Raw genomic sequence first — 23,035 nt, forward strand, 5'->3', positions numbered from 1 at the left:
TAGAGGTATAAACCAGAGAACTATCTTCCTTTTCCAGGACTTACTTTTGCTTTATTTATTTACATAACACAGTACAGCATCATAAGTAAAGTTTAAACTCGGGGAAATTTTTATTAAAATTTGATGATAAATGATTCTTCTTAAAATGTATCTACTGGGGCCCAAACACAGTTTTTTTTTTTTTTTTTGATTTTTTTTTAATTTCCATAACAGCCCTTTAATTCAAACCTTGTTCTCCCAACAGAGATAGATAAATAATAACAACAAATCTCACTGGTTATCAGCCTGCTGTTAGATGTTACAGATGATTTAAGTTATTCTGATTACTGTAACTCTGTGATTGATTTCTATAACTCTAAAGCATTCTGTACTTATTCCAGATTAAAGAAGACTTGAAGGCACCACAGCCCAGAAAGCCAGCTTTTGCACACAATGGGTAACGGTGACTTCATGCCTGGAGATTACAAACTGCTCCAGTGCATTTTTTTCCCCTGCACTGCTCACAGCTTGCAGCAGAACTGCACCAGCAGACCAGAGCAGCTGCACCATCCCATGCTCCGGCAGCACTGCTCACCGTAGCATCTGCTGAACAGGCAGAACCAGCAGGGCTGTGCCTACCAGGCCTGTGGCATCTCCTATGCCATATATACTCCACGGGGGCTGGTAAAACAGCTGCTTGGTCTTTTTATGGTTGACAGGTGAGAAAAAGAGGTCATTCTGTTGACTGTACTGGATGGCACCATATAGCACTCTATGCATATTTGCAACAGTTGGAAAACTTTGAAAAAGACAGAAAAGGCCATCAAGCTAAAGTCACTGTCATAAATTTCAAATTACAGAGAAGCTTTTTTTTTCTGTCTCTGCTGCAATATTATAGGCTAAAATTTTATTTCTGTGACAGAGAATGCTTCAGCTGGGCAAATGCGTAGTTACTATTAAAGCACTACAAGGAAGTGGCAACACTGATTTGGTTTCACTGGGTTTCCTTTTTGGTCACCCCACCGCTTCCATGCCAGATCAGACCAAATAATTAGTGAAGGCCATTTCCAGAACATTTATGAGTTGCAAAGACTTTAAGTGGAAGCATAGTTAAAATAACCTTCTCCTGATTCTTTAGCAAGATCTTTTAAGATACTGCTGCCTAGCACACTGATGGAATCAGCTTTTCTTCAGGGTCCTGCAAACTGCACGTAGTGATCCTGATTCAAGCAGACAGAGCGCTCACACTTTGCTAAGCAAATGAGACACACAGTTAATGATAGGGCCTGTGATCTGCCATGGAGCAGAGGATGTGGATGAATATTATTCCTTTGATCAGTCCTTCAGAAGTACTGTCAGCAAGTACCCCTGCTCTACCCTTGCGCACACATGCTGCTTCAAACTCAGGCAGGAAATGGGGACAAAAGGTAATTTTAATATTTCATTTATTTCTGTCTTTAGGGGTTAACGCAGAAGCCTGAAATCACTGCATAGTGACAGGGAGGAAGACTGGAACCTGTGTAGCTTCACACCATTGCTACAAAAAGCAGGTCACCCATTTGCCATTGGTCAACAATTTCAAGAACATTATCATTATGCTATGAGAAGGCATCAGGAACAATGATGACAAAAAAAAAATGCCTGAAGAGGCAAACACAGCCAAAGATATTCTGAGATCCCAGAAATGTGCTTCTAACTGCATCCTTGCTATTTATTAAAACTCTATAATTTGGTACTTTACCCTACTATAGAGGGGAATGGGGAGGCGGGCACTTAACTATAATGAAGTTAGATTTCCCCTTGTCTGCACCAGAGGCACAACAATATTTTCTTGTAAAATCTATGAAACAGTGAAAACAGTTTTTCAGAAATAGAACTGACAGAAAAACACTGGAAACCACTTCACAGTAAGGGAGTAAGGAGCTGAAAGCTGATGATGTTGAGCACTTCATTGTCCCATGACAGCATCTGCTTTTAATTTGATGTTGTTGTAAAGATGGGCAGGCAGGGCTGTGGAAACCCAGGGAAATGAACCTTCCTGTTTTATCATCATAATAAATCCCATTAAAAAAATCTCCATTTGATAATAAAAACAAAATGGAAGTCTGGTCTAGGGATAGCTCTCCACATTTGCATAAGCTCATTCACTCTATACTAAAAGTGCATGGAAATGTGCCTTAGCAATAATGACATAGATAGAGAGAATATCCACAATGTGATCTAAGGGAGATTAATATTTTGGGGCTTTGAAATAGCAAGACTGTCAGGAATTGCAGAAGATACCCAATAGCTTATTTTATTTCCTCACAAAGAGTGATATCTAGTATTCTTCTTTCAGAATTTGGATGTGAACTGGTTGTTTAGAAAAATAATGTTATAGTACAGGTAGTTTTCATTAACTGTTTGTAAAATATTCTGACGGCAAGAGCTGTTGATCGCTGTTATAAATGCTCACTTCTGTTAGAAACTCTTTCAGCCATGTGAATATTTTGATATGCAGCTAAGAGGAAAAGGGTCTATCCAGGTTGAAATATCACATTTTTCCTTTCTTCTAAATATAAAAATGTGTGAAACAAGTACACTTATTACCCTATTTACTGATAAATGGTCACCTCTAGAGGTAAGCCACTAGAAATCTCTATCACTGACTACACGATTCTGCTGCCAAATAATGCCTTGCAAAGCTGGCTCTTTAGACGGTTTAAGTGTACGCAGAATACGCTGCCAGTGAAATTATCCTGTTGTGCATGAACTCTGGACCCGACCTCGAAGGCAAATAATGAAAATGGATTTTCCACAGAGTTGTGATCATTTGCACAGGCTGTAGTGCAAACATTTCTGAACCACATCAGTCTCAGAGCCGGAAACAAGAATTCCTATGTACTGTAACAGCCCACACATAGAAAAGCACCTCCACTGCGTGGGATGACCATCCACACCCACCCCAGCCCTCCAAGTTGCAAACTAAAATTTTCACATAGCTTGAGAGTACAAGACACATTTCTGAGAACAGCAAGCAGAAGGGGACCTCTGAGAGTAATGCAAAGGCAGAACAATGGCAGCCCCCCCGAAGTAAAGCTGCTCCATGTGGGACCGGGCACAGAGCTGGCACCTGGGTGACTCGCCGAGGCAGACCCCAGCAGCCTCTGCAGGCTTCCTCCTGCACCCAGAGGCTCAGGCTGCCCAGCTCCCCTCGTGTGCCTGCCAGGTAACAGAGCCAGCATCAAGAGGGGTCACCCCAACCTCTACCTATCTATAATGAAAGCACCGCAAGAATGAACCAAGAACTGGAAATGATAACATATAAGCACTGCAAATGCATTAACTCAAATCCCAAGACTCCTGCCTATACACACTTCCAGGAAATACTATTCTTCTGCATTTATCTAGATTAATAGCATACAGATAAAATAAACGATACTATTATTTTAAGAAACAACTGAAGAGGCAGAAAAATTTGGGGCAATCAGCCATTCTGACTCATTTCCAAAAATCTGCTAGTGAAAGCCCTATCATTGCAGACTTAAATTAGAAAACACACAAAAGCCATATCAAATCCTGAACTGGCAGGAAGATAAGCTGGACAGTAATAACAACTCTTGCAACTGATCTATAAAGGCTTTATTGTCAAGACTTCACAAAAAAAAAAGGCAAATCCTTAATAACAAAATAATCAGAATAATCTATTGTTAGTAATAGCAGTTACCAGCAACAATGGAACTGTAGTTTCATCTGATCTCCTCCATCACAGTCACATTCATCACCACAGACAAATGGGCTCTATATTGTCTGAATGGTTACTGACAGATAGTCTCATTAGGTGGATGATATTTATAGGATGGAGTTGGTAATACTGCTATTATTTTACAGACTACACAAAGGGTGCTCAGTGCTTCTAATCTCACAAATTTCTTAGCTCTGCATGGAAGTACTTCAAATCCAAATGCAAAGAGGTGCAAGTTACTTTAAGGCCCTAGTTCACACTGACTTGTTTTCACTATTCCACAGCTTCGTGATCTGAAATAACAAAGCTGTCCTTGGAAATGTGAACTGAATCTTGGTAAACGACCTAGGTGATGTTGTAACCCTCCCCCAGTGTCAATGTACAGATGGGCTTCACACCTCAACTCATCTGTTTTCCCTAGAGAGTCAAACTGCTCAATCTGCCCAGAAACTTCTCACCATGGGACATCACTTTACCCTGCAGGCATGTACATCACCTTGGTTTGTACCTCTCAGCAACCTTTGAGATTATAGTCTGTTATTTAGTGACAACGGCCATGATCAACAGGGATTATGCTAACTAAATAAAACCTGCATGTTTTTGAAGGATGTAAGCACTCCGATTACAGGATCATGTCTACTCTGTCATTGCAAGTTCATTTCTTTTTGAACTCTTGACCCAAGTCCTCTGAACTCATCCCAGCTTGTTCCCCAATCCCTGCTGGGGAACTCCACAAGCTCTCAGGGTCCACATCTCCGTGGCCAGCACAAGCCCAAGGGCATGGACCTCAGCAGCAGCTTCCACTCCCTCCACTTGGGGCAGTTCTTCCTTTACTTCCTTAAGTAAAAATATTCACCCACTACCAGCTAAACAAAAATGGGAATAATGATGCCATACACAGCAGAAATCTGAATACTTTGCTAACATACATTTTCCAACAACTTCTCTGCAGCTAGCGGAAGAAAAGAGCGCTCATAGATAGGGTAACAGTAATTAGGTCAGCCTGACATTTGTTGTCCTATGCTTCAGAAAATATTTTTCTGAAAACTTCAGTTATACAACAATGCATAACCAAACTTAATACATGCAGTAAATTGTTGGCTGTCATTATCAGTAATAAGAGAGAAGAGCTACAGTTGCAAAGCAGCTGCTGTAGCATTCAACCATATTCTGCTGGCAAGAAAATAAAACTAATGGAAAATTTAAAGGAAGAATGTTATGCATGAGACTTCTCAGACACAATTAAATACAAATTGCAAAACACAAATAAGTACATTATAAAACATGGAATTGCAGGTCAAAGACTGAAATAACTAACATTGACAGAATCTTTTATAGCTTTCTTTCTGAAGATATACACAGGATGATATTGAATAAATAAAGATGAAATGAAACAGAACACTGTGAATATTTTCCTCTAATGACTACACTTTACAAGCAGAATCATGTTTCCACTGTAATTACAGAAGATACTATTCCATTAACAACTAATATTAGGAGTAAGTGGGAAAGCCAACAAGCCAAAGGGATAAAATCTGCTTCCATGTATTGTTAGAAGAACCCCATTCATATTTGTGTTCAGGGTTTTAGCGATGAGGCTTAATGTCTCAATGGAGGCAGAGAAGCAATACAGTCAAAACTAAGCTGTGTTTTGGGGTCAGGTGAAGTGGAGTCCTGACAATATCTTTCAATGACTTGTGGATGAGACTACTCCCGAAGGCCAAAATCTGCTCTAGCTGGAAGATACAATTTCTTGACAATGAGTAATAGCAAGAAAGAAAGACTGAGTACATTTTCTTAGAAAAAGAATGAGCTTCACAGAGGTCAGCATTCTGTCTTTGTTGCTTCTCTTGCCAGAGCACAGACAGCAGCTTCAAGCAAATCTGGCACAGCATGCTCTGTATTAGTCATTTTCTTCCCTCATGCATCACCCTGTCTGTACCGATACCCTTTAGATACCATTCAATTAATCTTGGGGTGGTTCATACACCTGCATTTCCCAAGGAGAAAGCTCAATGTAGTCCATCTCCCTGCGTAGAAGGAAATTCACCTTGAGACTTGATTTCAATTCCTCTGGAATTTAAGAAATCAGAGAGCATCAAAGCAACAGGCGCACTGTCCGGCATTCAGTTTTTAAGGAAGAATACAGTAGAACACAGACCCTCAATACCAATCATACTGGCGCTATCTGAAGCAATGACTAAGAAGAAAAGTAAGAAACACTGAAAAACATCTTCCTGTTTTTGCTTCTGTAACTTCAAGAACTCTGTAAATACAAACTAGATGCCAACCAAAGATCCACGTATGCAGTCCTGTAGTTCCTCAAGATCAAGGCACTATTTGCCGTGCTCTAATAACAGATGTGAAGCTCCAAATGAATATCAGCATCCACAAACTCCTGTTGCCATGAGCAATGGTGTCCACATGATAAACACAATGCAACTGATCCAATGTTCCTACAGTAGATCTTAGCATCTCTGTGGAATAATGAAGGTCACTCCAATGTCAAGATCCATTCAGAGTACGTGTGTATGTATTTCATTATCAAGATGAAAGCCAACAACTATGTATTCAACAGGAAACATATAAGACATTCTTGACAAATAGTATAAGTAATAAAAAGCTCCTGTTTCACAGAATGGAATATAGTCAAGAACATTTTTCTTTTTGCATGAAGGATTTTGATTTTAGTTTTATAACTACAGAGTTTTATCCATGAAGCATAATTAAATTGTACTCTAGGTGGAGATGAAAGTAAGATTTTTTAAATATATTTTCTAATAGGAAGTCATTATGCAATTTATTGTTGTAAGTAACAAAAAAAAATAATTTTCAGAAAGCATGTGGCTTGTCTGTGGATTTAAATAATCATTTGAAATATCAATTCTTGCACAAAGGTATTTGTTTAGAAATTGATACACAAGGAGGGCTTTCCTCAGTCACTAAAATTCTACCTGGGTCTGCCTCCTACAGCATCAGTGCAATTAGACATCCTGGATTCACGCTCTACTAGTTAATTGCTGAAAACATCTTTAAGAAGTGTTGCTTGTAAGAATTAAAAAACTTACCTAGAACTCCAAATAAAAAGTTTTTTGGGCTACTATGCAGGAAGCTACATTTAAAAAATCCTTTAAAATATGATTTCATATGTGCCTCTAATGTCAGGTCTGAACATACTGCTTGAATTTTTGCTCAAATTATTTTTCAGTACTCTAAATCTTTAAAGTAACATTATTTAAACTTAACCATTTCCTATTATTTTAAGCTCTGCAAAACTGACTTTATGACAAGAGGTTTAATTACTATTTTTTTTTTTTTAAATTTTCTTCTTAGGAACCAAACACATAAATGAAGTACTTCAGTGAATTAAGAATGCTCATCCTAATATTTCAGTTACTAAACTAAGCTCATTGTTGGAGTTAAAGAGTTCAGCAAATCATTAAGTGCTCCTCTTCTTCCATAAAAATAAGGTTTTCATAGCAAAACAAATAATTGTGCACAAGAACAGTTCTGAATGTTAAATAAATCTCCCAGAGCAGTATTTAAAAATTCTACAGGTGAGGGCATTACAGCTACTTTATCTATAAACCAACACATGAAACATTTTTCAAGGTACTCCTACCACTTAAATCACCACCAATACTCCTTCAGTTTATATAGCACTCCTTAAAACATTAAGGGCTGATGAAACTAACATATTTGATGGTGTAGAAGCAGATTGTCCGCTTCACACAACGCCTTTGCCTGATGCTAACTGCAGTAAATAAACAAAGTTTGAACAATGCTACAACTGTCTGAAATTGCCCCAGTTTCCATAGGAACAATTAATCACTAGCCACTTTTTACTGACCTTTTTAAAATCGGAAAACAGATATAATGCCCTCCGTGTTCTAGATTAAGCAGCTGAAATATAACTGGGTCTCTGGATGACTATTGCATCTTTCCTAGGCATGGTGGCCACATCTGGACACAGTGATGCACCTGCCACTTCACAAGCATGCCGATTGGAATAGCTACCCACTGTTCCTTATGGATGTTAACACACTTAAATTTGTACACTGTTGTTTATTTAACAATTTATGTCTCTCATCCTAGTCACAGTGCTAACAAACTATTTTGTGCTTTAAATTTCTCCTCAACAGTGGCCCTTGATGCTTTCTTGCTTTCTGTGCTGAATCTCATGTTACTGTCTTCTAATAATTTCTTTGATTTGCCAGGATCCACTTTCATTTTGACCCTGTCTTCCCAATTGACTTTTAATATCCAGCCAACGTCAACTTGATGCCATTCATTTGCTACCTATTTATTCAGACAATTAATGAAGACACAGAACAGAACTAGGATGTAGGGTTCTACAGAGACAGTTGCCTCGGGGACCTGTATATGTCTTTGAGACATTCTTGGTCTAATATCAAACCATTGACAGCTACTCTTTGACAGCAATTTCTTCTCATCCTGTTGTGTAATCATCAGATGAAAATTAAAGATGCATCCACTCTCTAACCAGCTTGTGAGGAAGCAACATTGGCAATACCAAAAGCACTGGAAGAAAGGGCACATTTACTTCTTCATTGTTCTAGGTAGCTGAGTTCCTAATATTGCTTAACAGATCTAATGACTTGCTGCTACCAAAGGGTGAGAACTCATTCCCTGGCTCACTGCTCACTCCTCTATTCCTCCCTGTTGTAGCTTGCAGATGTGTGGTCTCCTTCCCACGTAACTGCTTTGGTCCTCTTCAAACTGCTACAAAATTCATTTAAATGCCAGAAAAATAGGCTTTTTTTTCCCTGAGCTTCTATTTATTTATTTATTTTTAGTGAGTTTAGATCCTGGAGAGGGGTACTGTGAAGACAGGAAGCAGCACTAAGTCAGCATCACGAGAGACTGCGGAGAGCAGGACCATCTTCTCACTATTCTGGCGGCAGGGAGCTGGTCATACTCTCCCTGTGTCTCATGGCACCATAACTTCCATTAAAGAAAAAAATCAATTTCAATATTATTAATTTTATTATTTTACAGATAACTACAAGTAGATTATTCAGTAGTATTTCAAATTTTCAATCCATGCTCAAAGAGAGCCTCATTCACTTCTTTCTTTTGATGAGATGGTCTACAATATCCTCCAAACAGAGAATAGGTATTCTATAATATCTACCATCATCCTTTTATTTTCCTTTATCCACAGTCTTTCAATAAGCTTTCCTCCTACCTGTCCCAAAATTTCATAGCAAGTATACATAACCTTGTATATCACAGAAATTCTCCTCCTCCTCACTCTCCACATCAGACTTGCAAATCGCTGGGGAAAACCCAGTCTGCTGTACACGGCAGAACACAGGGAGCATTTTGAATTTTAGGCTGCTGAATTTTGAGGCAGAGGACAGTATGCCCATCTTTTCCAGCTACTCTGCACTCAGCAACGTCATTTGCACCAGCAGCAATGCCCCGGGACTGCAGGCTTCTGGATGCTTGAAATCAGAACTGGAGGATTGCTCCAGTTTTGGAAGGAGCTGGGGGAGCTGCAGCCAGCCCAACCTCCATCTCAAAGAACTTTTCCTTGGCTCAACTCTCCTGCTTGTTGTTGTTATTATCAGAGTGTGTTGACCCTACCTTCAGGGCAGGAAAGTGTGTCTGCAAGGTGCACTCAGACTGATGACATCCAATATTTCCCTTGGAGTACACCAGCTGGAGCATCCCTGAAGCCAACTCTGACATCACTCCTGCAGGTAACGAATGTGGACAGATGGCTAATTTGGCTTCAAGCCTGTCCTCCAGGATGTTCTACTCAGTAATCAAGCTTACTTCTGATAGTGATAAAATATAACAATTCGGACAAAACATTTGGTGTTATACTAACTTTTCTGATTGTTCTCATTTGGTTTCCATAACATCAGCATTTGTATTCAAAAATCCCTAATTCAGAACATTTTGCCTGTTGAAATCTGATTCTTTTTAGACTTACGAAATACTTGCAAGAATATTTGAGTATCTTTGTCACTTGAAATCATTCAGTTAATAATATTTTGAAATCTGTCTGCATGGATTAAAAGTTCTAAATTCCAAGCTGTGTTTGTTGTGACCATTCAACCGAGTCACCTGGTATAATATTCCTGGCTCTCCTTGCCTCAACATAAATATACAGCTGCTCACTTGCTTTGCCATAAGGCCCATGCACAGAAAACAGAACTATAATTTCTGTGCATTTTTGAGATAATAAAGCTGTGCGTGCATCAGCTGAACAGAAATGGAAAGAGGGAGTACTGCATCTGTCATTAAGTATTGGTATAATTTAGTTTTATATTATTTCCTTAAATCTATACATGAGAGCTAAATGACCAAAAATATTTTAGGAAATGTTAAATATTTTTTCCATCTGAAGAACAAATTAATCAATTGAAATTAGTTAATTTAAAAAGAAAGATAACAGCTGAAAACATGGGGGAAGAGGATGTAAGAAGTAGGAGCTAATTTTAGTCTCAACAGTCCTCTGTGGACGCTTCTGTTTGAATTTAACACTTCAGCACCACAGTGTATTGAATTTAGTATGAGATAGTTTATAGAGAATTGTATGGTTGACAAATTCATGACAAATTCAAATGCAGAGAGCTTCAAAAAGCAGACACACTACCTGTGACAATCAGAAATAAGCAGAGCCCTTTCAGTCCTGTATTCCAGAGGGAAAGCACTATTTCTTTCCTCAATACCGTAGGTGTAACAACAGTTCAAAATACGAAAATGACCCCAAATCCAGAATGTCTAAGTCTTTTGTCTAGACAGACAGATACCTACAGTTATCATGCTGAATTTTGCTCTTTTCCATTTTTCATTTGGCACATGATTCTCTGGTAAGAAGCTTGTTCTTTGCTTCACCTATTACATTCAATATTAGTTTCCTTCTCCTTCAGTAGGAAGCTTTGATAAGACATTCACTAAAACTTGTGATTCCAACAAAACCTTTTAAGAAAGATCATATTTAAAAGCTCCCAGTGAAAGATCAAACAAACAAAAAGTAATTTCTTTTCACTTAGTGTTCTTGGAATTAACAAAATAAATTTCTGATTTAATTTCTTAAAACTTTGTTTCAATCTAGAGTAAAAAAAAATTACCGAAGGGTGTTCATGGTCTTTTGGACACTAGCTCAAGGGTTCATTTCATCTGACACAGTTATCAGTGTCAGATGAAAGTTATCAGTACCAGACAGTCAGTTATCAGTATCAGACTTAAAGAAAAAAAAGAAAAACTGGGCTCATTTGCCACTGTACAGGGGACCAGCAGCAAAGCCTATTTCTCCCATACAGCTTATTCATAGCCAAGACAGAGGTTGTGTATTCTGGATACCCGAGAGTACATTTTTTACTATAGATTAGAGATACGTTATGATTGCCAAGAAGAACAATGATTTTTTAGCTAAGCCAGCCTAGTCAAATTGAAAGGAAACTGTCTGGGAATACTCTAATTTGCCATGAGACAAATATTAAGACACCTAGATACCTAATCAAATGCTTCCCAAGTTCCCCATCCTGAAACGTCAGTCCATTTTAGCAGAACATGGCTCCAGCTAAAAAAGCAGTAGATCAAAAACCAGCTAAATATTCTCAGTATTAGGTTGGTAAGAACTGATTTAATTTTAATTTCCATAAAATAAAAGGTGAGGCATGGAAAACCAACAACTAAAACACTTGGCACATGGAGAAGTGACTGTCCTAGAACAGATCACATTTCATAATTAGTTTAGGTCTATTTGGTTTTGCGTATCTTGGAATGTTTAATTTTTGCCCTGCTTGGTATTAACTTCAATGAGATGACTATCTTCTCCAGGGTTTCCCAGCCCTGCTTTCAGGTTCCTGTGAACTACAGTTGGTATTTGAAACTACTGTTCCAAGTATTCAAAAAACAATGAATATATAATTGGGACATTTCTTTTTTCCTGTTTTTAACCATCGCTAAGATAATTACGCTCCAGAGACACTATCTGACTTAGCAGCAGCAATGCTGAATAATTCAGAAATATGGAATATCAAATGTGCAGAAAGGAAAGCCGTCATGAAAATCCCCAGTGGTTTATTTTAGCTAACAAATCTGACAGCACTTCAGCTACCAGTCCTGCTCTGACACTGGGATGAGTTACTACTGATCTAGCTGTTCTCGTCTACAGATTTTTTGCTTCTTTACTGAGTCCCAACAAGAGAATTTCCAAAACAGTACATTTTTCAGACTGAAGTACCTAACTTTGAAAAATGGATTACAGACACATATTTTTTCCATTACTAACATATCTCTGTAAGGAAGTGTATACTGTTAACTTTACTCTTACAGTGACCAAAAAATAGACAAAGGAAAAAAAAAAAGGCTCAGAAAGACAGAATTCTCCAAAGCAAATATTAACAGACTCTGACCTTATGGTTAACACTGGGTTTATTTAAGCAGATACCAAATATACAAGGACACCAGAAATCTCAGGGTGTGTTTTCAATACCAAAATGCTGCTCATCTCCTACCATACTTCCAGCTGGTAAAATCTACTTACTAAAATCTTGCTTACCAGTACAATATGTTTTTAAAATCGTGAATGATTTAAAAAAAAAATCAGATAAATGAACTGCTATAATTCTTCCTTTTTTAAAAGTATTTTTCTGCACTATGCAAATCACAATAAGAAAAATATTTTATGTTTAGTTGAGCTTTTTAATAAAACTGCATCTGTGTTAAGTTAAAGTGATGCTACCAAAGAGTTCAGAGTCAAAATAATTTGTATCTCTGATTCACGTGGATTGTCTTCCCCTAAACAAACAGCATTCTAAATATAGAAATATTAAATATTAATTATATGTATACAGGGCCTATCCAAAATAATTTCCAAAATAATTTTCACTTCTGTCCTCCAGCTTTGTGAGAACTATTCCCAGTGCCATGATATTACTATCAACGATGTTGCTGCAAATAAGAAAGTAAACAAAAAGGCTATGTTAATTTCAAGCTTCATTAGAGAAAGTAAAAAACCATCAACACTTACTGAATGAAAATGGACTCAAGTATTGGAAAAGAAACATCCAAGTTCTACGGAAACCTTTCAAATACATCTCATCTCAGTGCTCTCCTGCACATCCTCTACCCATTGCTTCATCAGAACCAAGACTAAATCATTTGAAATTTTGCAGTAATAGTTGTTCCAAATACCTGAGATATGCAAGGTCAGATTATTCAAGAACGGATGCAAGAAGTATCAGATAAGCTTTGGAAAGGCAAAATACAAGTTTAAGATCTATCAATGGAGATCTTTTCAGCAGGTACAGATCACTAGCACTGCTGAAGATCACATGCGGTATGAGACTGCATACAAATCTGGCCAGCTATTTTCAGAAAAAAGGAAAAATGAAACTTATCACAGAGCTGTGCCAGAATAATCAGAGGAATTATGAATCTGGAATTGTATGAGAAAAGGAAGAAACCCATCAAAATGAAAGCTAATTTGTCTTTAGGGACAGAGCAGGAGTAAATCTGATAGATCACATATGTTTAAACAACCTGGCTTCTTAGGTACGTACAATTCATTTCCAGAAAGACCAGCCTTTTCAGAGATTTGTGAGGTATCAACTCTATTGCTGTCAAGTTACAGGAAGCCCACCAGTCTTGCTTAATGGATTGAACTCCACGTCTTTCTGATTCAGTTCTGCTCTGGGAGTATTTTGGATTCTCTATTATGTCTAGAATGTCATAATATGCAGAAATTTACTAGTTAAATTGTTTCAAAATTAATGAAACCATTCAAAAACCCACCATCTTGAGAAGTATAGCCATTGTCTTACTCTGTAAATAATATTTCTACTAGTGCCTATTATTTACAGATACAGAGCAAAGTGTCTTTTAAGCCTCTTTCAGTTGTCTTCCATATTTCTGGAAAATTTGTTTTCCAGATGGGTAATAGCTGTTTTTCCATTCAGGACATGCTTCTATTTTGCTTCATTTCTGTAACTATTGTAAAGAAATTGATCAGAGCAAAAGAATTTAGAGGAAACCTACTTCATTTAGCATCTCAATTCTAGCACTGTTTAACATGAGCTTCTGTAGAAACAGATACTTAATTCTAAATGGCTCATATGACTTCGTAGATGCACCTGATAGGGCATCTGACCCAGACTGAGTCTCTGTAAAATGAAAAGTGTGTGCATAGGAGAGTTAGTATGACTCTGCCCAAGCAGCACATCTCTAATTTCACCTAGAAATGAGTACTAGGGAGCTTGGGTTCTTAATATTCCTCACTATTACTTAGATTTTACCAATGTATCCTTAGTAGGAAGCTTCCTGAAGCCAGAAACTTGATGTCTGAAAACAGAACAGAAAACAAAGCCTTTGGTATAAATTAAGGTATAAATGAACACCCTATGCTGTAATTTTGAGTCTGTTTATTGTATGTTCTCCCCAGGGAAAGAAGGAAAAGGTTGCTGTATCTAAAAAACAGCAGAAGCATGTCAGATTCCATTCTGGGCTAAGAGGAGATTATTCCCTAACTTGTGAGGAACAGGAGCAGGGGCTCGCTGAGATTCTGAAATACTCTGTAACCTTGAAGGGCCAAGGGCTATGGCAAAACAAGCTCCAGGACTGCATTTGCCCTTCCACAGCTGTTATCACACCGGAGAGTTGCTGTTACGAGCTGCTTTTACAAATAGTATTTCTACTGTTTTACTGTTACCAATGGATGAAATCTACTCCAAAAGAAATTCTCATTATCTGTCCACTTTGACTTTGTACTTTTTGGTATTAAATTTCAGCCTTTTCTCTTTGCTAATGCCTGAACTGTGATTTCGTTGTTGTTGCATGTCAACACTGATAATCACCCTGTGAACCTTGCCTGAGAACCTTGTTAGACCAGATTTTTCTATTTCTTTAATTCATTTCTCTTAGAGCCTAATTATAATCATTCTTGTTATTCTCTTCAGCTTTATTGGGTTATATAGCAATAACTTCCTAGAGGTCTACTGTGTTCTTGGCTCTTGGATGTACTCACATGTTCCCACAAAAAGGATCTGTAGGTGGGTTTAAACACATTTTTTAATTTTTTCCTCACTTAAAATCGTCTTATTTTCTTTATTAAGACCAAGGCTAATATGCATAGGTCAACAAGTTTGAAGTCAGTGTCTTAATTACATACACGGCGAAATAGCTTTGAACAAACTTTCCCTTAAAATTGTGTCTGTAAATGTTTTACCTGTAAAAACTTTCCTTACAGTATTAAAAACAGCTTGGATTGCAATAAAACTGACTTTCAAATGGGAATTTGCCCCATCAGCCAGTAGGTGGAGATGTAAGTCCAGTAATTACTGCAGAAAACAGCTATTTGGCAGTCCGTGATCCAGCTGAAGTTTTGTATAATACAATTTAACCAAGGTTAGATTTCTTAATAAGTATTAGATGAGACAGATGAAATCTGTATGCAGTTAAGGCCCATCTATCAGCCTTGCCAAAGACATTCTTACAGTCTGTGGTCAGCTGTGCCCACAGCGTTTAAAAAAAGGGAAAAGGCGGAAAATTAAACATGTAATCATAAGACATTTCCTAAAAGTAGACGATGTGCTGTTGAGTATCTCAAAAAAGAAAAAAAAAAAAAAGAAGCTTGATCAGTATTCTGTTGCACAACATTAAAAACATACCAGTATAAAGAAACATGTAGTGCCAGTCATCCAAATACCCCTATTTTGACAAGCTTTGAGTCCTTTTATGCCTACAGAAATTACAAGCATTTGATTACCTTCCAGCAGATAAATGAATGTTCTTAAAGCACTATCACTTCCATCAAGATAGTCACAATATTCTGTTCTGGCATCAAAAAAATATGAATCTATTAAATTATCATTATAGAAACTAATACTGGAAATTGACTGCAATAGCGATAGTATTTTACGATTTACAAAAAATGCAATAATGTCTCCTATCATCTCTCTGATACAGAATAATAATAATATCTCTGCTTAGCAGAAATGGAAATGCAAACAATTACAATATAAAATTCAAAATATAAAATTTAGGGAAAATAGTTGGAACTTTAAAGTCATTGTTTTGTTTATGCTGCTAGATTTAAGGCCAAATAAGAGCAACACTGAAATAATAGAGCCCATATGATTTAGCTATATCGACTTAATTATAACTCTGAAACTAATTACATATATTGTAACTACAACTGCCCAGACAGGCAACCTATAACAAAGGACTATTCTTCTTTCCTGAGTGCCCTTTGAACAAGTCAGGAACAAACAAAGATTGTGCTTTGAACAGTTTTGCTATTTAAACTGTCATTCTGTCAAAAAGAATCACCGCAAAATGGGCTAAGCACTAAAACATATTGCAAAGAAGCAATCTGGGCACCTAAAACATTTCCTGTGGGGTGAGAACTCAGTAACTTTGCTTTTCCTTTCCTGCCTTCTGTGAGTCTCTTAGAAACCACTACCCTGAGGTCCCCAGACAATGGATTGAAAATACTGCTCCAAACTACTTTCTTCCCCTGCTGTTTACCTTTTCCTCCGGTACTCTGAGAGGTCCTTTGCATGTTCACAATGCTCCGAAAGGCAAAAATGTTGCTGATGTTCCCCTGCTGTGCTCCTGGCTTATCACCATCTCTTCCACTCCTAATTCACTGCATGTCCACAGGTCATTTGTACTCATGGGAAAACAGAGTGGTGACTTGGCCTAGCACAAAAGAAAACAGGTAGGTTCTGCAGAATCAGCTAATCTTTCTGCTTGAGAACCAGAAGAGAGTGGGGAGCGGCATATCCTCTTTCCTTGCAGGCACCTCATTCTCTGTCGTGGGCAAATTGACTCGAGCAATTTAAGCACCTACAGCACCTCTCCAGCACTGAAAATAACACCCCCACACCAATCTGACAATAGAAAATATCAGAAGTGTTGATTTTCAAAATTATTGAATTACTGACTTAAAGGGATCCCCACAATAGAAACAGGTATTTTTAGAAATGTGCAAAGCTGAGATATGAACCTTGTTCCCCAGTGAAGGACACTGACTTGGCAGTTTATGGAACAACAAATGCCAATTCTTGTGAGCCTCATTTATTCCTGGTCTCTCAAAAGATATGCACAGCATTTTATAAATAAACTAGCACAGCAAAATTTGGGGTATTTATAATAATTTTCACCTCAATGACTGCTGGAGGCATTTGCCTTCACCTCTTGACAAAACTCGTCTTGCAGCCACTTAGATGAAAACAGCTGCTAGAATGTCTGGGGATAATTCAGAATGTGATCGTGCTTATCTTAGTTCTAAGACCCACATCATGTCAATACCCATATTGAACTCTCCTGATATTTAAACAAAATTTGCATTAACTCTCTTTTTTTCAGATCAATGTCAAATAAGTGATCAGATTCACAGATAACTGCGAGTTAAAAACTACAGAAACATGGACTAGACATAATGTCTGTCAGAGAGGTGCAAAAACTGCTCATAGCCATAACTAAAAAGCAACCACCTATAACCCAGCATCAGAAAGGAATCTGTCCTTAGGCAGTACCTGCAAACATTGTCCTGCACCTGATTCAGTTTAGTATTTCATTAAAAACTCACATTCAGCGGTCCTCATCCGTAGGGTTTTAAATGCAGCTTTTTGAATGCATTTTTTTGCCTATCTGCACCAGTTTGGAACATGTGCCCATGAGCTTCAAGATCCTGATCTCTGATCTGAAAAGGGACCTGAAGAGCCAGCTGACATTGTGCTGTAAATCTGATGCCATGTAGAGCTTGTGGAGGAAATCCTGTGTGTAGGACTCACAATGCATGAAACACGTGGTGCTCAGAGCCTCTCAGAGTTTTAAGACATTCATAAGGCTTACCAATTTTTACTGGGATCATTAGATGATTTATACAGGTTTGCACGGCTGGAAGCATGGCTTCTGAATAAAATAAATTTTCCAGAGACACAGAGGTGGTACCTGCACCTGTTCTGCTTTTGACTGGGAAAATGGAAGAACCACTGGATTTATTGCTGAAAGCTGGAGACATCACACATCTTGAATCCTGCCATTTTTACAATCTGGATCTAGAGTAGAGTTTGCCATTTGCAAGAACCTCAAATAGAGCACAAATAACAATGCACTAGATTTAAAGTAGCTGGAAGGTTAAACAGAATTCAAACTCTCGACAAGCTGGAGAAGTAAAGAAACAAAGGCCAAAAAAAAAAAAGATAAAAGTAAAAACGTTTAAGTATAAAGCATCACACTGAACTAGGGATTATGAAGACACATCACCTTTTTGGCCATGGAACTTTAAACAGATATGAAGACAAATGCCTTGCCTTCAAAAAGGTAAAATCTGAATTACAAGAGGAGGATGATGAACACTTGGATTGATACCAGTTCTGCAGAAAATGATGTGGAGATGACACCAGAACACAAGCCTGTTATGAATCAACATTGCCGAGGAAATGTAAATAGGAACACAGTCTCTGAGACAGGTAAAGCCACCCACCTGCTCTACTAGGAAATGATAAGGCTTCAGCTGGTGCAGTATCTGCTTTCAATATTACAGGCTAAATGGAAAGAGTCCAGAGGAGAGCAAAGATAATCATCAGAGATGTTGAAAACATGACTTATTAAGAGAGACTGAAAAAAACAAGGTAATTTATTTGAAAATGAACAGTGAACAATCTGACACTAGTGTTAAAAAAGGTGTTCTCCCAGTGTACAGTGTTCAGGACAAAATAGAGGCGAGTTAAAGCCATGACAAGGAAATTTCTGGTTAGCTATTATAAATAAGAATAGTACTGTAACACTGGCTATATAATAAATTGTCTGGGCTGTTTACAGACTCTGCATCACTGGGGTTTTTAAAAGAAGGCTAGTCTATTTGTAATGTTACAAATAGAGGGGAGAGGTTAAGAGGACAAAGTAGGAGACTTCCTGACATTTCTTCCTAGCCTCTTCATTTCATGCTTCCCGCATGTACTGCATTAGCAGCTCAATTTCTTCAAAGTGGACATCAGAAATATCTCTTCATCCCCAGGGCTAAGGTGATCCTATGTCAAGATAGTTGGACAGTCAGAATTAGGCTATATAGACAAAAAATCAGAAGGTATATATCAGCAGGTGAAGATGTTTCTGTACCATATATAATTCCAAGAACCATCAGCATTGCAGAAGAAAGGAAGAGAAACACTGTGCTACTGTGGAGCTTCTAGCAGATCTTGTACATTCTGGGCGAAATGACCCTCACAATGCACATCCTGGCCCATAATAGTAACTTGAGTCGATGAACACATATAGAACTTGCTTTAATGTACTTATTTGGTTTGGCACTGTGAGGGGTCTAACAAAATCAGTCATTGGTTTTAATCTTGTGTTGGGAGCAGCTGTAGCACAGATATGGACTAAGCTGAGACTTAAGATAGCAATAGGTCATTCTCTAAAAAAACAACCACCAATGAGCTCAAACAAGCAGAAATGGCAGCAGATGCAGAGGTCGCTCCCAACATTAGGAACAGATAAACACTAGGTAAACAGGTAAATACTACAAAATATAAGAGAAGGACATTTGTTTTCTGTGTAGTAGTACCAATAGGTGTCACCAAATTCTAGATGAAAGTTCTAGAAAAAAATACTTGAAAATACACACTTAAAAATAGAAATAATTACTTCAAAAGGGTGACTTCTTTTTCGTCACTGAAAATTGTTCAGATGGGATTTTATAATTTTGAAAGCCAAGTCATCTGTATCAATAGCATATTGATAGCTTTAAGTAGGTCGCCTGAATGCATTAAGCAACATATCTCAGTCTTCTTCTTGGCCACCACCCCAGTCTCTTTTATGTAAAGAAATATTAAATTCATATCCAGAAACTACTTAGTTTTCTAATTACTGGTAGTTTTGGTGACCCACTCTATGAATCTGCCCTAGCATCTGGGCATATAGACTATCAACCTCTGAAGTTAATACTTGTGGGAAGTAGCAGGCTAACAGCTCTAGAAACATTACATTCAAGATGTTTATGTTTTTATGCTAAACACAAAGTCCAAGTGTAAAAGAAATATGCAAATAAGAGTTTCCACAGAAGCAGAAAAAACATAGCTACTTTAGCATTGCAGCGTCAAGTCTATGAACACGATTTGGTCCCTTTTTGTCTTGGGGTGCATGAGCCCCATACAACATTCAAGTGGAAAGTTGTGCATCCAAACTGAGTCTATCCAATTAAACCAGCATGTAAGACCCAACTAATTGCCATGTGATTCTCGTGAGGTTAGAAAAATGATACCAGCAGAAGATGTGATTCTTGATTTTTATTTTATTTATTTATTTTTTATTCTGAAACATTGCACTTTTCTGTAGAGTTCTCCTGAACTGGCCTTTGGAGAAAATGTACTGCTTGTACAGAAGCTCTACACTGAAATCCCACCAAAGGCAGGAGAAATTAATGGAATATTCAGATCTTCATACATAAATAGTATGCATCATTGTTAGCACTTTTCACTGAAAAAAATCTGAAAATTTCATGGGGCCATAGGTGGAGAGGAGTTTGTAAAATCTATTGTTATCTCTGCTACCAGTCCTCTACAAACCACAGTCTGTCAAAACAATAAATCAAGACCTTAAATTGCACAGACTCACACTGGTTGGCAACTGCTTTTCTGTAGAATAATGCCTTTGCATCAAACATTCCTGTAGCACAGTTCAAAACCATAGATTACACTCAAGCTCTAAAAAAATAGACGATTGTTTCTGGTTGTGAGAGGTTTTATGAATATGTTTATAGGCAGAAATCAGCCATAAAAGACACAGACTATAAAGCACTGGGAGCTATAGAACAGAAATCATTGTCCATAGCACTTTCTAAACTTCAGAAAATGATCATAAAATTGTAAAAGTACTTGTCAGATTTGAAATATGGTCTTAGCAAAGGCTTTCTTTGCACCAACATGTTGTTAAAGTACATATAAATACTGAGAATAAGGAACTGCAGAAAAAAAGAGTATTTCTAAAACAGATTATATCAAATTCAAATAAAAGAGCAATCTGACAACAGCTTACATAGTAATAATATGGTTTTAGATATGTAAATCAACAGAAAGTGCCAAGCAATCTAACACACAACTGACCACATTAAGGTCATATGTTATATCCAAGGCTGAGCATCTATTATACAAGGGAAGAGAACAATGTACTGAATGCCCAACTACATTCCTTGAGCACATCCAAAATTTCACTAAAAGTACATCCATAATAAATGAATGGCCCTTACTACTGTGAAACCTCAGTCCTATAACTTTTTCCACACTTGTACCCTTGTAAAAGTAGCATCGTATCCTTGTATTTTTACAAGTAGCTGTGGGATGGTGAAGCGTTTCTATTCCTATTTTACAAATGGGAAACTGAGTACAAAGAACTAAAATATCTCATCAAAGGTTACAAAGCTGCTTCTAATTCGTTGGCTAGCAAAGTATTTGCCAAACTATTGTTCTGGTCCTTTGCTAGAATTACATGATTCTCCAGCTTCGTCTCCCTTCAGGGAGGTCTGGAGATGACAGATCTACATCAGAAGGCAAAGAAACCATTGCAGAAAGAAATTGTCAAAGAGTAGTCAAGGAGTACTCATGTACCAAAAACCAACTAACTTTCTCACGTGGGTGCTGGAAGTCTTGGTACCAGTGAGTGGCACAACACTCATCTCCATCCTGACTTGCAGTTCCAGAGCAATATTAGGTTTCACCTGCACCTTTCCCTCTCTCCTGTATCATAAACCTACACCTCCATAAAACTGCTCTGAAGAGCTGTGCAGCCCTCTCCTATCCTAATCAATCTGTGCTATAATAATATGTATAGTATCTACTATGCTTTTTTTTTTTTATTTTCTTTTTTTTTTTTTTTTTGAGATGAATTGTTGATGCTTTCTTGTCTGGTTAGGAATATGCTGCTGCTGGCACCAATGGACACTGATGCCTTATTTCAGACAGGGCACAAGATAACATGAATTGATGTTATGTAACTGCTGCCAGGAAATAAAGAGCAGTCATCCCCAGCAGACTTGAGCATATCAAACCCCCGTATTAAACTTCCACAGAGCTTTTAGCCCAGACAGGCTATTAAATCATATAAACTGACATGCTGTATATCACAGTCCATTATAGCAACAAGGTTACCCTATTAGTTTAAGTAGCAACTGCTTGGGTTAGGCAAACTTCTTTAGAGACTAGAGTGTTTTGCACCACAGAAGGGGAAACATCAGAGCATATAAGCAATGCCCCAAACCTCTACCACGGCACAGAAACAAGCCAGTGCAAGAGAACTTTGCAACAAAGGATGTAAAGATCTCTGGTGCTCCCCATTTACAGACTAAAAGAACATTTCCCAAGTCATCTCACATTTTGCTGAATGATCAGTGAACCTGGGTTCAAGACACTGAACCATCATTGTAACATGGTGATGATTTCACATTTATCTTACAAAGACCACTTCCCACAATACAGCAGAACCAATTTGCTCTGTGCCTGGTACTCAGCCCTAAATGCATCAAAGGGAAACTGTATGAAGTCCCCTTCAGAATGTATTGTGGAGCCGTATGTGCATCAAAAGAGAAAAATCACTATGGCCAACTGTGATGAACTGTAAATGTGACAAATCAGTTGAATACTATATAACACTTCTGTTGTTTCCATGGCACGTGAAAAGGGAAATAACAAAGAGTTCACTGATTTAGACTCTGGATGGGGGAAAAAAAAAAAAGGGAAAAATTAATTCCAGAAATGTTAGCTCAGCTGGCACTGGAGTTTGGTAAGCTCCATACTATTGTTACAACAGAAGCCTACCTGACAACCCTTCAGTTTGTTGTGCCAAAAGCAAATCCTGCTGATGCCCACTGCAGCAGGATTTTGATCATGTGCAGATGGAAAGCAAATATACCGCACATATAATACAACAACCACTCTTAGGTCTTCTTCATTTTGATCTGTTTTTATGTACGTTAAGGCTAACGTAACCTTTTCTGCTTTACACAAACACTGGGCTAGCATTTTAAGTGAGGGGAAAACTCATCAGCACAATTTTTGATTCACATAGCCGTTATTTGCTGGTGTTTTACTAAAAACTCTGGCAATTTTCCAGTTCATTAAGGATCAGCTCAGATCTAATGCACTTAGCAAGAAACGGGGCTATTAGAATACCAATAGCAAAATATTTAACTTTAAAAAAATATCCCTACTGCTTACAAAATAGTGACATAATAATTATGGTGTTGACTGAAGCCATTTCTAGCTATAGTGTATATGCACCTAAAGGAAAACTGTTCTGCCTCTTTAATTCCATAGAAGCTGCCTTGGTCAATTAAGTTACTGATATCTA

At 37.8% G+C, this 23,035-nt stretch overlaps 1 protein-coding gene across 1 annotated transcript in view; it reads right to left on the bottom strand.

Moving 5' to 3' along the window:
* Positions 1-23,035, bottom strand: part of GALNTL6 (polypeptide N-acetylgalactosaminyltransferase like 6) — a 455,937-nt gene that overhangs the window by 52,507 nt on the left and 380,395 nt on the right. The window lies entirely within an intron of this gene.

Source organism: Cygnus atratus, chromosome 4 (genome assembly GCF_013377495.2).
Source record: "Cygnus atratus isolate AKBS03 ecotype Queensland, Australia chromosome 4, CAtr_DNAZoo_HiC_assembly, whole genome shotgun sequence".
NCBI classification, from domain to species: domain Eukaryota; kingdom Metazoa; phylum Chordata; class Aves; order Anseriformes; family Anatidae; genus Cygnus; species Cygnus atratus.